Source organism: Tursiops truncatus, chromosome 5 (genome assembly GCF_011762595.2).
Source record: "Tursiops truncatus isolate mTurTru1 chromosome 5, mTurTru1.mat.Y, whole genome shotgun sequence".
NCBI classification, from domain to species: domain Eukaryota; kingdom Metazoa; phylum Chordata; class Mammalia; order Artiodactyla; family Delphinidae; genus Tursiops; species Tursiops truncatus.
In genome coordinates this window covers 102,177,727-102,195,806 of record NC_047038.1, presented here as the reverse complement: position 1 = coordinate 102,195,806, position 18,080 = coordinate 102,177,727, and the positions used below count along the sequence as shown (strand labels likewise).

The following is an 18,080-nucleotide window of genomic DNA, read 5'->3' as shown; positions in this document are numbered from 1 at the left end:
AAGGCCCAGAGAGAAATTAGGGAAATTTAAGTATTTCAGAGATGAGAGTGAAAAATGGTCAACAAAGGCTTAGAGATACCTGTGTCAGATTAATGGCAAGGGTAATGGATGGAAGAACTATCATAAAGTAACTAAAATAGGTTAAGTCAGGCCACTAGGGTGAGGCCAGAAAATGCAGCCATCCAGTATATCATGGGGCAGAAGGCAGGAAGTGATTGTTAAGGGAAGCTGAAGCTGGCAGTTGGCTGAGGAGGAGGGTGATAAAATGGGAGTTGAGGAGTGGGAAGAAAGGTAACTGCAAACCAGTGACTCTGACCTGGACAGGAGGGGTGGTCTTGCTTGTTCAGACTCTTTAAGGAAATTTTCATAGGCAGGCAGCTGTCCAAGGGACTGCCCACTGACTGAAGGCTTTGCCTCCACTGCAAATGAAAATAAAATGGTCCCCTTCATTAGTGTTTCCAAATCCCTTGGCAGGCCCCATTTGAAATTCTTTTGGAGATTGTATAAAGCCTTTTATTCCAGGATTAGAGATAAAGACTTAACATGCAAATGTCAATTGAGGTTAAAACATTGCAATTTATTTGGACCAAAGTACAACAGACAGTGAGCCAACAGATATCAGATCTTTACCAATTTTAATTTATGGAACTTTAGGGAAGGTAAGGCGTCTCTAATGAAAGGTCCTTACTTATTAAGGCTAGTCCTGTTTATTCTCAAATGGAGCTAGGGAAGAATGAATAAAAGCTAAGAAGATATCTTTGTCATATTTAGGAAATGTGTGTTCTTTTCTTTCACTGAGGTTGTAGCAGAGGAAGAAGTTATCCTTGACTCTCCTAGGGTCTCTGTCTACCTCTGAAAACTAAACGGACAAAGACAGATGAACAGGATAAAAGCATACACATTTTACTGAATTTTTACGGGTATGTGGGAGACTTCATGTACATTCAAGAGAATGAAGACTCAAAGAAGTGACCTCAGCAAGAAGCTTTTACACCTTTTAGACAAACAATAAGTGTGTGAAGAATTGACAAGACAGTGGTGTTTGGGCTAGGGTTAGTAAGTGGTGAAGAAGTAACTAGGAAGATAAGGGTTAGTTTATCTTAGGTATGTTTATACAGACTTCTCGGCCCTAAATTCCATCTCTGGCAGTATAAATGTCTTCTTTACTCCTGGTATAGGGAGGATACTTTTTATATGGGAGTTTGATGACCTGTTTTGGGGAAGAAGAGTGAGGCGGGAATGAAGAGTGACCTTCCTGCTTCTGTTTTCTCAAATTCTTTCAGTTTAAGATATTCAGTATTACAAGGTGCCATATTTTGGGGTAGCATGTTCTGAATCCTATCAAGATGTATCTTGTTTTGTAAGATTTTATTTTTAAAAATAATTATTTGAGAGCATTGTTGTGGATATATCACATTTTAGGGAAGGATTCCCCCCCCCCAGTTTATTGTTATTTGGTTTGAGAATTTCATTTAACTTTCAGAATTTTTGCCTGACTCCCCTCTCCCAACAAAAAGCTCTATATTGGTATACCTTATATGTTCCCCACTCCCCTTGCCACCCTCTGCATACCTTTTTATTTCTCATTATCTGTTTAGTCTGTCTCCTCCACTAGATCTTAAGTCTCCACAAGGGCAGGGACTATTTGGTTTTGTTCACTGTGTATCTCCCAGTTCCTAACTCAGTGTCTGGCATATAGTAGGTGCTCACTAAATATTTTTGAAAAAATAAATGGTAACAATATTGAAATATTGTGTATATTTCTTTGACGTTGTTAGTAACTACAAGTAGTTTGGTATTTGTCAATTAGCAGAGGAAAAAGAGCAGTTCTGTTCCATAAGCATTTTTTAGAAGATACTGCACATGCAATTAAAAAGAAGTTCAGATTATAAAAAAATTCTATTAGAACATGGTCTTATTAAATATATAGTATTACATCATGCTTCCAGACAAATTTTACAATGTGTGTGTGTGTGTGTACACTAAAACTGGTCTTGCTCTATTTTTCAAAATGTATTTACATTAAATTTGAAAAATATAATGTTCTGAAGAGAAATATTCTGAAGTATTAAGATTTATTTCTATTTCTGCTATTTAAAAAAATAAAAGTGATTTTTTTCCCCTAGAAACGAAAATTCAAAGTCATTTTGGGGTTTTTACATAAGATGCTAATGTTAAAAAAAAAACTCTTTTCTAGCAAAATCAATCCAAACCTATGTGTTAATATTTATAAATGTACCTAGGATTGAATTTATTCTGAAACAGATTCCTAGGGTTGTGAAAGCTAGAGGTTGCTCTAACAAAAGACACATTTTGGGGAATATCCTTCTTCAAAGTTTTTTCTTTGCTCTCTCATTATCCCCCTCCTCCTACATTTCATTGACTTTATCGAAAAATCAGTTTATTTCAACATCATTTTTACTTGCAATGGTTGTTAGCAGCGAGTGCTTAGGTCAATCAACGGCTTCCGTGGGCTTATAAACTGTGGTTATGTGCTTATAAACACCAGCTGTTTTATGTATCCTTTGTAGAGCCTGTGGAGAAACTGACAGTAATAAAAGTAGAAGCCTTTTTTTCCCTTTTTTTTTTTTTTTTTTAGAGACATAAACCCTAAGAACCCTCACCATGATCAGGAGGGGACTTATAGTACTGCCACAGAAGTGAAGAAACGGGTAACTCCACAGGTATTTATGCCATGGCCTATCTAAAAATGTGTTTTGGGGACGTCCGCTAGGCCCTGGCCCGTCAGCATCCGGCAGGATAACGCTCCCAGTCGTGTGAAAACTCCAGCTACCCAAGCGGAGCTGGGCTTGGAGAGCACGTGGGGCGGGGGCGGACCACCGGAGGAGGTAATTGGAAACCACACTTCCCAGAGTGCTGTGCGCAGGCGCGGGCGAGAGGACGCCAGGCACTGGCTGGGCTCGGCGAGGCCGCGCAACAGAGCGCGCGTCCGTCGGGTTCTGGCTTGGGGCTGGTAAGGCGCCGCTCGGGGCTGCGGGAACCTGATAGCGCGGCTGTATCCTTGGCGAGGCCGGGAGGAACCAAGCGGAGGGACGAGCAGAGGACTGAGGTAACCGGACGCTCGTTCCGCCTCACTTCCCTCTTCCTTTGTGCGGTGCTGTCCCCTCCTGCCAAGTCCTCCCTACCCCAGATCGTAGCGCCGCCCGGGCTCGTGCCTGCGGCGCGGGGAAACTCCAGCCCTGCGCGCAGTAACCCAAACTCCACAGCTGATAGGGTTTGGGCCCATTAAACCGCTGCACTGCTTCTGTGGCTCTCACGGGGTCGCGTTCCCCGAGGGAAACCCCAGTCTCTGACTCTGTCATTCTCGCCAGCGGCCCCCTGGCTCGCTCGTCTGGGTCTTTCGAAGAAGAGAGGGGCAAGCAGGTGGTTCTCGGGGGTCCCGGGCATGAGCAGTGCGGTGCGGCGGGCACGGGTTCGGGGTCCGGGGAGGGCGGCCCTACACCCCTGGGACCCGCGGCCTGTGGGGGTGGGGCAGGCAGGCTGACTCCGGGCTCTGCGGCGCCGGACGCGCGGCCCGCCGGGGGTTAACCGCTGTCCTGGATGCTCGCTGCGGGGGTTTGCTGCCCTCCCGGAGGGTTAGCCGCCCCTCTGGGACTGGCCCGCCTGAGGGGTTCGTGGCCCGTCGGGACTGGCCGGTCCGCGGGGCTCGCTGAGGATCGGACTGCCTGGTGCTGGGGGCTTGCAGCCCGCGCCCGGTGGACCATCCGCGGGGGTGGAGACCGGATCGAAGAGTGCCTCCCGGTGAGACACCAGAAACTGCAGCCTCTTTCAAAACACGCAGCTGCTCAATGGAGTTGTTTTACAGTCACGGATGCCTGCTCTCTCCTCCTTTCTCTCAGTTCTGGGCTTAGCTTGCTGGTTTCCTGCGGGAGGCGATTTATCTACTTCGCTCGAGTTTTCTAGCCCAGGGCTGGTCCTTTACTGGATTCGCACTGTCCTAGCGTTTGGGTGCCTGCGTTTGAAAAGCTTTTTATATGTTTTCGCACTTGGCAGTGTTGGATCGGATGACTTTTTGTAGAAAATTGAACTTTTCTCAGTATTCCTTCTAATCTGCATTAATAGCATAACTACGTTTGGCCCTTTACCTTATGCTAATGTTACCACTTTGGGAGAAAGTTCTTGAAAGAAACTGGTTCGACACAGGTATTTTATCTGCTCGTTGCACGTTTTTTTTCTTTGTTTTCTTTGCATTGTTTTTTTTCCTGTGTAGGTTGATACTTGCTGACCCTTGGTGTTCTTCATTTTCATTCTATGAGGAAATCCTTTTCCTCCACCTCCCTCGAGTCTTGATCCTGCCAGAGGGTAGACTTGGGTAAGCAGAGGATCTCTCTACTTGGCGGTGGCTTTTTTCATTGGCTGCTGCTTTTCCTCCTCCTTCCTAGGGGCACCCACTTTAGTTTGTCAGTCAACCCATGACCTACTTCAAACTTTCAGTCACTTTGTATAGCGCCCTTAAGATACGAAGAGTATAAATATCAAAAGAAATCTTAAGATAGCATACTCTATTGCATTTAGCTTCATCATGTTAACAGTTAAAGCTGTTAATTCTTTCAGCATTTGATAAGATTACTATTATTTTCTAAGATGGTAATATATTCTGTAATAATTGCACATTCTGTATCCTGGCAGGAAATTTAATTCACAGCCAGTGAGGTCAATTTTAAAAAATACTATTTCCTCATTTGTTAAGAAGAAAGTGAAGCAGATAAATTAGACCCCCCCCCCCCCCATTTATCAAAATAGTTTATATTTAGAGCAGTTTTAGGTTCATAGCAAATTTTTTTTTTTTTTTTTGCGGTACGCGGGCCTCTCACTGTTGTGGCCTCTCCCGTTGTGGAGCACAGGCTCCGGACGTGCAGGCTCACCGGGCATGGCTCACGGGCCTAGCCGCCCCGCGGCATGTGGGATCTTCCCGGACCGGGGCACGAACCCGTGTCCCCTGCATCGGCAAACGGACTCTCAACCACTGCGCTACCAGGGAAGCCCCGTAGCAAATTTAAGTGGGAGGTGCAGATTTCATATACCCCCTGCCCTCATATGCCCCCTGCCTTGCCCCATGTATGCACAGTCTCCCCTAACAAAATCCCCACACCAGAATGGTACACTTGTTACACTCGATGAACCTGCATTGATACATCATCACCCAAAGTCCAGAGTTTACATGAAGGTTCACTCTTGGTGTTGTACATTCTGTGGGATTAGACAAATGACCCTTTTTCAAAAAATCAGGAACTCTTTTAGAGTTGTAGAGAACTGAAAATGGGTTTGTCATTTTGAAAAGATTAAAGGGGCTATTTTGAACCTCCTAAAAATTAATTTCAAATAGCTTTTGTGTTTTAAAACATTGGATATTTAAACTGGTTTCTTATATTTGAATTTTCAACAAAGAGTCATTTATTTTTGTGTATTAAGAACTAAAGAGTTGAGGGAGAAGAAATGCTTCGTAGAATAAGAAAATGTCATATTTTTCAGTCCTGAAACTCATTAGCTTGAGAGTTTCTTCACTTTTCTGAAAAACATGTTTTATGTAAACCAATGAAGCAAGAGGAAATGGAACATTTGAAATATACTTTTTAAAAAAAATTGATGTCAGTATTCAAGATACAACTACACTAAAATGTGACCCATTAGGCTTTTTTTAAAAAAATCTATTTTCTTTGTGTGAGGGGCTCTTGTGGAAGCATCAGGATATAATAACATATTGAGCTCAGTTCTGGAACTAGGCAACTCTGGATTACAATACCAGCTCTTCAGTTGTTGGCTCTGTGACTCTGTCAAGTTATTTTCTGAACCTCTATTTCCTTAGCTGTAAAAGGGGGTAAAAATATTCATTTTTATAATGTGAAGTCATTTTATAAACTGTAATGCACTATCATATTTATCAGTATCATTAGTCACATGCTATATTTCAAAATGTTGCCAGTGTAGTTTATTTTCTGTTGAATACTGCTTATGTAAGTACTGTCAAACTTCTTTTTTTAAGGGTTGGCTGTACAAGAGAGTTCATTGTCTGGTTATGAATAATTTAGTTGGTTCTTGTGAGTCAGAGGTAAAATTATGGAAGAGGGTCAAAGGGACCTTGAGAAAATTTCTACTTTGTCTGTGGTTCTTAACCTGGACCTGTGGATGTGTCCATAAATGGTCTTCCAAGAGTCTGAATTCTGTGTAAATTTGTGTTTTTCTGGGGAGAAGACCTACAGCTTTCAATGTATGTTTAAAAGGAGTTCACGGCCCTTTTTAACTGAACTGAAGCATTAGCTTCGGTTATCTAAGGAGGTTTCTTTACTAGATATTTTGCAGATTATTTTGAAAATTTTTTTTTGATAAAGGAAAGTGAACAGAATTTTGTGTTTGTGTATGTGTATACAGATAATTTTTGAAGCACCGTGAGTGCCTGTTTTTCTTCTAGAAATAGAGCTTGATATTTTTGATATATTATGTTCATACCAATAAGAGTGCTGCTGCTTATACCTGGAGCACACACCACTGATTGATCCATTATTGTTAGGCAGATAATGTCCACTCCTCCTCCTACCCCTCCAGGCTTGATGGGCGTTAAAATGCATGGCAAAGAATGTCACCCTGATACAATCCAGCATGTTAGAATATGATTTTGAAATGCTAAAAGATAATTTGGTTTGTTTATTCTAAAATTTGGACTTTTTTCTTTTCTCAACAAAACACCAGATGCTAAAGAAAACTAAGCATTTTCTCTTCCAAACTAGATGATGATACTTACATAGTATATTTATGTTGTAATATTTCTTTTTATATAACACGGAATGTGAAGTTATATTGAATTCTAATTGATGATCATTTTAACATTCAGCATTGCTAGTTTGGAAAGAATGTGAAATTTACAGTCAGCTTATGTAGATTAAATTTTAATTTGTGATTTTAATTATGACATTTAAAATTAATCTTATTTGCATTTTGGGAATTTCAGAAGTAGGTTAGTGTTCTAAGTTTGAGTTCATTCCTGTAATAGAGTTTGGAAGTAAGCTATATCAAACTGCCCTATTTTCTTTGTTAGTGGTAGATTGCTGGGCTATAAGGCTTTACAGTGTGAAGCGAACTTCTGTTTCTGGATCAGTTACCAGTAGCAGTCACAAGGTCTGAAGAGTATGAGGTGGATGAAGTGATGGTATACAAACTTATGAATGAGTGTATCCAGTGGAGTAATGTCTTTTTAAAAAATTATTAATTAATTAATTAATTTGTTTATTTGGCTGCGTCGGGTCTTAGTTGAGGCACGCAGGATGTTCGTTGAGGCGTGCGGGATCTTCCATTGAGGCGTGCGGGTTCTCTCTTCTGTAGTTGTGGTGTGCGGGCTTCAGGGCGCGTGGGCTCTGTAGTTTGCGGCAGGTGGGCTCTCTCATTGAGGTGCATGAACTCAGCAGTTGTGGCCTGCAGGCTTAGTTGCCCCGTGGCATGTGGGATCTTAGTTCCCTGACCAGGGATCGAACCCACGTCCCTTGCATTGGAAGGCAGATTCTTCACCACTGGACCACCAGGGAAGTCCCCCTCTTTTTTGAGTTTTTTTCTTTTATTCCCCCCCCCTTTTTTTATTTTTTTCTTTTTTTTGCCGTATGTGGGCGTCTCACTGCTGTGGCCTCTCCCGTTGCGGAGCACAGGCTCCGGACGCGCAGGCTCAGCGGCCATGGCTCACGGGCCTAGCCGCTCCGCGGCACGTGGGATCTTCCCGGACCGGGGCACGAACCCGTGTACCCTGCATCGGCAGGCGAACTCTCAACCACTGCGCCACCAGGGAAGCCCCTCTTTTCCCCTTGGATATTGGTATTTTCATTTGATAGCTGAATGCTTTTCAAAGTTCAAGGTTCTAAATAAATACTTGGGGATTTATAAAGTAGCAGAACTATGTTCAGCTCTCTAGATTTGCACTTTATAAAAGTAGTCTGAGAGGTCTATATGGATCTTGAAGATCAGTTAGAGATGAATGTCAGCATTTGCATAGTGTGTGTATATCTGTATATACACACACATATATATAAAAGTCACTGTATTGCATCTTTAGTTATTTTAATGCAGAGGATTGTGTATTTCTTTAATAATGAAAGTTTGAGTTAAATTAATTGGATACAGAAAACAGGAATCATTTCAGCAAAAATTTTATCTATGGAAATACTGTCATGTTGAGAAGATCAGTGATTTTATAAGGGAAAAGAATCTGAAAAAATACGTATAAGTGAATCACTTTGCTGTTCACCTGAAACAAACACAACATTGTAAATCAACTATACTTCAATTTTTAAAAAATCTGTGATTTTATGTGTGTTCTCTTACTCTTGAACTTTAAAAAAAATTCAAAAATTTTCTGTATGGGGAGAATATTATTAACATCCATATTTAATTCTTAAAATCTATACATACCATACAAAGATGTAGTTACACTCCCTATACAAAGACAGTTAGTGCCATCTTTGGCCTAGTGTTAAAAGTTTTGGCTGTATAGTCACGCAAGCCTGTGTTGAGTCTTGGGCATTGCCACTTATAGCTGTGTGACCTTGGGTAGGTTTCTTAACTTCTGTGAGCCTTATTGTCTACAACTGTAAATATAGGAATAATACCTCTTTGAGTTGTCCTGAGGAGTGGAATGAATAAATGTGAAATATCTAACTCAAATAATAGCAGTTACTTGTATAACTTCTGTGCCAGACAATTTATTAACTCAGTCCTTATAACAGTTTTATGGATTATGAAATTTGTACTGTAACTTTCCTCATTTTTACAGGTAAAGAAACTGAGGCTGATAAAAGGTTATATAACTTAACTAAAGTCATACAGTCATACATACAAAGTAGATAGTAAGCACTCAACTAATGCTGTTTATTTTTTTAAAAAAAAGACTTAGAGTAATATAGCCAGTTCTCATCTTTTGCTATAGTGAAAAATGAATCTGAATGTAGATCACTATATAGCATATTTTGTTTCTTTGCTGGAAAAAACGTTGATTGAAGGATTGTGTTCCTCACCAAGGGCTGAGGATCACATAATTTGTAAAAGTAATAATGTCCATTTATTGAATGCTTGCTGTGAACTAGACACAGGGCTAAGTACTTTACTTATACTACTTCATTTATCCTTCCCAACAGTCTTACAGAAAGCTGAGGCTCAGAGTGATTTTAAGTGACTTGCCCAAGGTTACACAACTAGCAGGGACTCTCAAAACTGGCTCTAAAGTCTGCTATTAACCACTAGTTTATGTGCCTTGTGTTAAATGACTATAGATTTCTCTAAAAAGAAAGGCAACAGCTTCAATAATTTTAAATAGGAAAAAAGTACCTCTCATAGTTTAGAACTAGAAGTACAATAGGCCCTCTGTATCTGCAGATTCCATATATGCAGATTCAAGGAAACTCAGATCGAAAATATTCAAGAAAAAAATTCCAGAAAGTTCCAAAAAGCAAAACTTGAATTAGCTGTGCACTGGCAACTATTTACATAGCATTTACATTGTATTAGGTATTATAATTAATCCAGAGAGGATTTAAAGTATATGAGAGGAGGATGTACATAGGTTATATGCAAATACCATGCCATTTTATATAAGGGACTTGAGCATCATTGTATTTTCGTACGAAGTGCCGTGTCCTGGAACTAATCCCCCAGGATATCAAGGGAAGACTGTAAACAGCAATTTCCCAGATCTATGGTCTTGTAGGCCAAACCCAGCTTGCTTCTGGTTTTGTAAAGTTTTATTGGAACACAACCACACTCATTACTTTATTATCTATGGGTGCTTTCCTACCACAATGGCATAGTTGAGTAGTTGGGACAGTCTCAGTGACACATAAAGCCTGAAATATTTACTGTCTGGCCCTTTACAGAAAAAGATTGTTGACCCCTGACCTAGACCAATGCTGTTCTTTTATAAATGAAGAAATTGAGACATGAGAGATTAGGTAACTTCCCAATAATGCAGTAGTTAAAATCCAATTCTGATACCTAACTCACTGTTTTTTCTCCTATACCGTGCTACTTCTTAAGTCCTATAAAATCAACAAGTGTACCGTATAATCATTATATAAGGGACTTTAAAGTATTATAAAATGTTTATAATATATAGGAATATTTAACCTAGTTAAAACAGAATGCTAGCTATAATAAGAGTAAACATTTAGTCATTTCTCTTTCTTTCTTAGAATTTGAAGAGCTTTGGGATTACACTTTGTATAGCCCATGCCTTAAAGTTCTGCAGCCAGCTTTAAACTTATATTTCCTTATTTTCCTTCACAAATTTCTCTGTAAAAAATAGAGGCTTTGGAATTGTTTCATTAATTGATTGTAAACAGCAGTTCAAGTTAGAAACCTATCACATATACATCTATAAAATACAGATCATACAGTTTGTACCTAGTTTCTTCTACTTACCGTTACATTATCCGTGGAAGTTTTTAAGCATTGAGGTGATGTGTTGAGATTTGAATTTGGGAATGATAACTGGCAGCAGTAAGAAGGATGTATTGGGGAGAGAAGAGGCTGTGGGGAGGCTATAATAATAACTGTGAGATGATGGGGCCTGTGACTAAAGTGGTGTGGCTGGAGAAGCAAGGCCAACAATATGAGAAAAATTTAGGGAGGAGAATGTATGAAACTTGGTTATAGTTGGATAAAGTGGAATGGGAACTTTGAGTACATGTGAGCTATTGCATTCAATGGGCAGCCCTCTTGATCACCAAGGCTAGTTTAGGCTCTCCCATATTATCCAGCATATTTCTCTACTATTGCCTTTACCACATTATTATTATCACCTGTTTGTGTCCCGTCTAAATGATTCAAGCTCCTTAATGTTGGGAATTATGTCATGTCTTATTCATCTTTTGGGGGGACAGATTACTTTAAAAAATTAGATTATGCTTTTGCATACATTTTTTTTTTTAAAAAGAAAAATACAAGAGATAGATTGGTTAAGGTATTCCTAAATTTCTTCACATTTAGGATCTGACTCTTGAAGCATTTTAATGAGTCCCTTGTTTTTCCATTCATTATAATCTCATCCATCTAGAGGATTGATGATGCAGCCTTTCTTAAGTGTGCTGTATCATCTTCTGAGGGATTTTCGTCTAGGCCACTAACAACACCATTCCTCAAATTTTAATGTGGATACTTTCTTGGTGTAATACATGTTATTTTTGCATGTATCTTAGTAGCCAAACATAATACAGCCTCACCTATTGTGGCTACTTGCCTTGCTTGAGTCCCATAAAGTAGTGCTTTTCAGACGCTGTAGTGAAAAACTAGTCTATGAACTAATACTTTGGTAAAGACAACAAAAATAAATTACTGGAAAAATGAAATGAAAAAAAGGACACACAAAATTCAAACTTCAATTTTTTATGAAATTCAACAGACATAAAATTACTTTCAAATATAGCTTTGCTATCAGAGTTTCTAGACACTCCATTTGTGTACTGCCTCACTGCAGACCTGTTTAAAAAAAAAAACGTTTGTGGACCAGATCCATTTTGAATAGTACTGCTAGTACTGCTGTAAAGCACTTTGTTGTTGCTTTTCATATTCATCTTTGAATTTCCAGAACCTGCAATATTACATGTGATGACTGATTGAATGATTAATATAAGACAGATGGTGTTTATCCTTAACACTGACAGTGTTTGTTTTTTAATTGAAATTTCTTGAAATGTTATAAAACCACATGAGTAGTATATCCTTAGTATATATATGCATATGTTGGTTTATGTGCTTATTTTGTAAAAATAAAAGGAAGTTGCCAAACTCCAAAGAGAAGACTGATTCTTGTATAGCCATGGTAACAATTAGTCATCAGAACCAATTTCAAATCTGCTTACTCAATAAATGACAGTTCTTTAGCATTCATTTTAAGTCAGTGTAATAAATCAACAACAGCTTCCCTTAGTGAACAAGATTTTGCAAGCCTCTGCAAGTCCACCAGCCACTGAACGCCACACTTCCTCGCAAGCTCTATGTAAGATTAGCAATGTGCTCTACTCAGAGGGACTATGCCTGACCAGCATGGCTCTCCCTGAAGTAAGAATTATTATTTAGCTTTGTGTTTTTTGCTTTATTTCATATATTGAGTGGGAAATATCTCATCTTTTGACACTTGGAAACAAATTATTGGTAAATTAATTTTTTAGTAGGCTTCATGTTTTTATTCAAGTAATTATCATCTGTTATCTGAGTACAACCCTGTGACTTCAATGACATTCTCAAGTAAAAATAATAATAGGGGCTCCTCTTAAGAGTTTGCAAATGCAATTCACATATTTAGGTAAACTTCAAGTCCTTTTTTTTAAAAAAAACTGTTTATACTAGACCTTTAAACTATTGTGACTGTAATAAATTAAGTGGTCCAGTTCAGACAAGGAAATGATTATTGGTAGTGAAGCCTCAGTAGAATGCCTTCTCAATAAAACAGACTCTAAAATAGAAACATCTTTCAAAATATACAGTGCAGTGAAAATGTTGTTTTTAGACCAGGGAAATGACAGTAGTATTTAACAAGCAGATTCTGATAACAAATAACAATTGTATCTAAACATGCTAATGCTAAGAAACACATTTTTTTGTAAGTCACAGTAAATTCTTGGAAGTTTCATGTACCTTTACTGAGTAGGAACTACTGAAGCTGTAATTCAGTTTGTCAAAGCAGCAAATTTTCCTTTAATTATTGGCATAATATATTTTTTTCTGGACCATTTCAATCAAAATTTAAAATCTCTATACTCTTTGCTTTTGTAAATAAAAAGGAAATAATGAGTATAGCTTAATTTTTTTCTGACTTAAAAGTAAAAAAATAAATTTTAAGAAACATTTACCTGTGAAATGAAGTAATTCAAAAATGTCTGCTAAGTGACATCCTTTATGATTGTGATTAAAATAATATATGCAGAATGCAGTGTTATTTTAGTTAAGATAATTTATATGTTGATTTGGATAATAGAAAAACACTCTCCAGGGTTCATAATTAATCTGTTCATCCATTCCAAAAGTATTTTTAGCACCTCTGTTTACCATGTGTTGTGCTCAACATGGGAACAGTAGGAGTGCGTAGAAAGTGCCTATATTTTGGGGACTTACATAGTGTTACGGTAAAGACTAATAGTGAATAGGCAATTATTACGAGTATTATAAATTTGACTAAAAAGTTGAGTATGGTATAATCCACTATATAAGTACAATGAAAAAGATGTGATTAAATTGTTATAGGAGCACAGAGGAAGTACACCCCATCCAGACTAGGAATAAGGGAGATTTTCAGGGCTGGCCTTTTTGAGCAAATGAACCTCAGCTGAGTCTTAACAAATGAGTAGGTGTCAGTTGATAAGACTGGGAGTTGGTAAAGGGCATTTCAAAATGAGAAGATAGCCTGAACAGAGGCAGAGAGGTATGAGATAGCATGAAGTGTGTGGAGAATTACGTGCGGTCATGTTTTCCTCTATACAACATAAGGTGGGGTTTACCATCTTATTTCACAAATCCACACGAGTTAAGTTTGGTAAATACACACACATTCTCTGTCAACTTTCAGATATAGCTCTAAAATTAATCAGAAACTGCTATAAAATATATTTTGTATCATTTAAAATCTTCTAACTGAATTGTAAAGAGTACAAACTAAGGTTATTTTAAAGAAGAATGAGTCTAATAGCACTATTGCTGCCTGTAGTAAGTACTGCATCAGTAACTATATAGCATTGAGTTTACTTTAGAGGTGCTTTCAATCAAAGTGCCATTTGGAATTCTTTCTACTTAGTACTCTTCTGATTAATATTTAGTATAAAAGTCACTCTTTGCCTGTAAAGACCTTTCTGAGGATAATACAGTATGAGTTAATACAGTATTCTGCATAATAGTATTTCATCTTGATAGTACATGCTAAAATGTCAGATTATAAATGCAAAGAAGTTTGAAAAAAGAAAATAAAGTGGGCTGACTTCACATAGTAGTACCTTTATGCTTTTGCTGTAAGGCCTCTTTTCTGTGATTGTGAATTGTTGTGTTTACATGTAAAAGTACATTATTTTTTGTTGTGTATTTCCTGCAGTGAACCAGTAAAACCTATCTTCTTCTGTTTGAAGTATTTTTTTCTTCAGAACTTCCTATTTTGTTGGTTGATGTGACTTTACTGGCTCTTAGAGGAACAATAAAAATGGCCTCAACTTCCTGTCTGCCTCAGTGTCATAATGTGCCAGGGTATGATTGAAACAAACTTCCGTGAGCCATCTCTTTTTTTCTGGTGTTTTTAATCTCTTAATATATTGGGGAAGGAGGAGTATCATCTTTTTTTCTTCCTAGGAGTCAGAATCTTAGATACATTAAAAAAAATTCTGGGTTAGAGTTTAGGTGGAGTTACACTTGCACTCATTATTAATATGCAGTCTTTATAAGTCTCACAGTCAGTTCTTATTAGGATGTTATCTCTTTTTTTTTAACGTCTTTATTGAATTTGTTACAGTAATGCTTCTGTTTTTTATGTTTTGGTTTTTTGGTCGCAAGGCATGTGGGATCTTAACTGGCCAACCAAGGATCGAACCTGCACCCCCTGCATTGGAAGGCAAAGTCTTAACCACTGGATCTCCAGGGAAGTCCCTCGGCTAAGTTCTATAGAGTGAGTGTCTTAGGGTAAATATTCTTTTCCTGCTCCTGTCTTCCTGTTCTACTTTATATAATAGACTTTTTAAAAAGTTGAAAACATTGCATTCTTTAAATAGACCATTTTAAAAGAATTTAGTATAGAAAGTTTTTGAGCTGTTGTGTCTTGCCCAAATCTGATGTCAAATGTAAAAGTAATTTTATCAAAATGAATATTTGTTAATGCCCTTTTTATAGAGCAGTCCTCTGACAAAGGAAATAATTTTATGACCATAATAAAGCCTTTTACTAGATAGAAGCTAGAGTAGTTTGATATAAGGTAAGATACGTAGATGTTTTTGAGACATAATCTTTTCAAAGAGTTCACACTGTATTAAGCAGATATGTCTAAAACACAAGGGGAAGAAAACTAAATGAATTAGAGAAGTCAAACTACTGTTTGTTTTCATAGAAGGGAGATCACATCCCATTGGAAGAATTAGAGAAGACTTCATGAAAGAAGCATTACTTATTAGGCTAGGCTTTCACATCATTGCCCCATGAGGAACAGCTTGAGAACTTGTACATAAACTTGAGGAAAATGGAATAGTGAAGTCTGTGATATAGTAGAAGAAGAATGGGCTTAATCAGAACTGAATTGAAACCCTAACTCCCACCATTTTTTAAAAAATAAATTTATTTTATTTATTTATTTTTGGCTTCATTGGGGTTTTGTTGCTGCACATGGGCTTTCTCTAGTTGCAGAGAGCGGGGGCTACTGTTCGTTGCGGTGCGTGTGCTTCTCATTGCAGTGGCTTCTCGTTGTGGAGCACGGGCTCTAGGTGTACAGGTTTCAGTAATTATGGCACACGGGCTTAGTTGCTCCGCAACGTTTGGGATCTTCCTGTACCAGGGCTCAAACTCACGTTCCCTGCATTGGCAGGCGGATTCTTAACCACTGCACCACCAGGGAAGTCCCTTCCACCATTTTCTACCTGTGTGACAGCAAGTCAGGGATGTTTAGGCTGTCTGTAATGTAGTTGTGATGCTTAAATGACAGAGTACAGTCTGCCCTCTGTATCTGCACATTCTGCATCTGTGGAAAGGGAGGGCCAGCTGTATTATGCCATTTTGTATAAGAGACTTGAGCATCGTTGGGTTTTGGTATTTGAGGGGGGTCCTGGAACCAATCCCTCATGGATACTGAGGGATGACTGTATATGTAAGATTTCTGGAAAAATATGTGACACCCAGTGGTTTAGTAAATAGTCCTTCCCCTCCTTTTCCCTACTTTATGTCAAAAATTAATGGAGGAAAAGATTGGGAGGTAGGCTGAAGTCAGAGCAAGGAGAGTCTTGAATGCCTGGATAAGCTGTTGAAATACATAACATTAAGCAGTTTGGAAGGGACACTTACAGCTAGATAAATCTGGCAGCCTTGCCCTTGATGGATGTTTAGGGATGGGACAAAGGAGCATTAATGGTTAATGGAAGATATGAATTAGAGTACAGTGAAAGAGAGTAGAGTTCAATGAGAGTAGGAAGAAAGAGATGAATAGGAGAGAGATTTTTCCCAAGTAGAAATCAGGGGAATTAAAACTGATGGGTTATGTAAGTCGAAAAAGGAGTCAGATTGGCTCAGGATTTGAATTAGGGCAACTGAAAAAATGGCGTTGCCACTTGCAAAAGCAGAGGAATTAGAAAAAATAGCTGGTTTTACAAGGGGGAATTAGACTTTGATTTTTCATGTATTTTTGTTCTGTAATTCTGTTTCACTTGCAGTATGCTCTGAACAGTAGTGCAGGGGTTAATAGCACAGACACTTGGAGTCCTGCTGGCTAGGTTTGAGTCCTGACTCCACCACTTAAAATTATTGTATCTTCTTGGTGAATTGACCCTTTTATGTATGTAGTGTCTTTTTTTTTTTTTTGAGGTAAACTACTCACAACATAAAATTTCCCATCTAAACCATTTTTAAGTGTACAGTACATTAGTGTTAAGTGTGTTTACATTGTGCAAAAATGAAATGCTTATACCCATTGAACGGCAACTCTTCTTTTTCCCCACCCCTCAGCCTCTGGTAATCACCATTTTATTTTTTTCTAAGAATATGACTACTTCAGATACCTCATATAAGTGGATTCATGCAGTATTTGTCTTTTTTGTGACGGCCTTATTTCACTTAGCATAAATGTCCTCAAGGTCCATCCGTGTTGTGGCATATAACAATTTTCTTCTTTTTTTTTTAAGACTGAATAATACTCATTCTATGAATAATACTCATTCTATGTGTATACCACTTTTTCTTAATCCATTCATCCATTGATGGGCATTTAGGTTGCTTCTACCTCTTGGCTGTTGTGCATAATGCTGCAGTGAACATGGTTACGCAAATATATCTTCTTGGTCCTGTTTTCAGTTCTTTTGTATATATACACAGAAGTGGGATTGCTGCATGATGTGGTAATTCTATTTTAGATTTTTGCGGAACTGTCATACTGTTTATGTTCTATCTGTACTGTATTAATATTCCCAGCAACAGTGTGTAAGGATTCCAGTTTCTCCACATCTTGGCCAGCATTTGTTATCTTCTGTTTGTTTTGAAAGTGTGAGGTGGTATCTCATTGTGATTTTGACTTGCATTTCCCTAATGATTAGCGATGTTAAGCACCTTTTTGTATGTTTATTGGCCATTTGTATTTCTTTGGAGAAATGTTTATTCAAGTTCTTTGCCCATTTTTAATTGGATTGTCAGTTTTTTATTGTGTGTTATAGGAGTTTATTATGGATATTAACCCCTCATCAGGTATATGGTTTGCAAATATTTTCTGCCATTCTGTGGGTTGCCTTTTTACCCTGTTGATTGTTTCCTTTGCTGCACAGAAGTTTTAAAGTTTGATATAGTCCCTGTTTGTCTATTTTTTTTCTTTTGTTGCTGGTGCTTTTGGTCATATATCCAAGAAATCATTGCCAAATCCAGTGTCAAAGTGTTTTCCCCATGTTTTCTTCTAGGAGTTTTATAGTTTCAGGTCTTACATTTAGATCTTTAATATACTTTGGGTTAATTTTTGTGCATGGTGTAAGGTAAGAGTCAAACTTTATTCTTTTGCATGTGGATATCCATGTTTTATATAGTGTCTTTTTATTATCACTAGTAATTTTCTTTACTCTGAAGTTTGTGTTTGATAATGCAGCCACTTCCATTTTCTTTACTATTACTATTAGCATTACTATTAGCATGGTATATCTGTTTCTATCCTTTTAACTTATTTGTATCTTTATACTTGAAGTGGCTCTTTTCTTGTAGGCAACTTATAGTTGGGTCTCACTTTTTTTTTTTTCCCCCACTTTTTCTTATCCAGTCTGTCTTTTTCTTTTTTTTAGCCTTTATTTGAGGTAATTTGTAATTTATTTGTAGATTCACATGCAGTCGTAAGAAATAATAGATCTTGTATATCCTTCACCCAGTTTCCCTCAATGCTA

At 38.1% G+C, this 18,080-nt stretch overlaps 1 protein-coding gene across 12 annotated transcripts in view; it reads left to right on the top strand.

The window, feature by feature from the left end:
* Positions 1–2,898: 2,898 nt before the first annotated feature.
* Positions 2,899–18,080, top strand: part of KLHL8 (kelch like family member 8) — a 59,399-nt gene continuing 44,217 nt past the window's right edge. For 2 of the 12 annotated variants that reach the window (XM_073805443.1, XM_033857221.2), the window contains exons 1-3: positions 2,902–3,070; positions 4,232–4,333; positions 14,524–14,635. The gene's annotated coding sequence lies outside the window, so the exon portion shown is untranslated. Of the gene's footprint in view, positions 3,071–3,119; positions 3,385–3,438; positions 3,763–3,826; positions 4,334–7,650; positions 14,650–18,080 lie in introns of those variants that run through there. The other 10 variants (XM_073805444.1, XM_033857217.2, XM_033857219.2 and 7 more) reach the window with 10 other exon arrangements.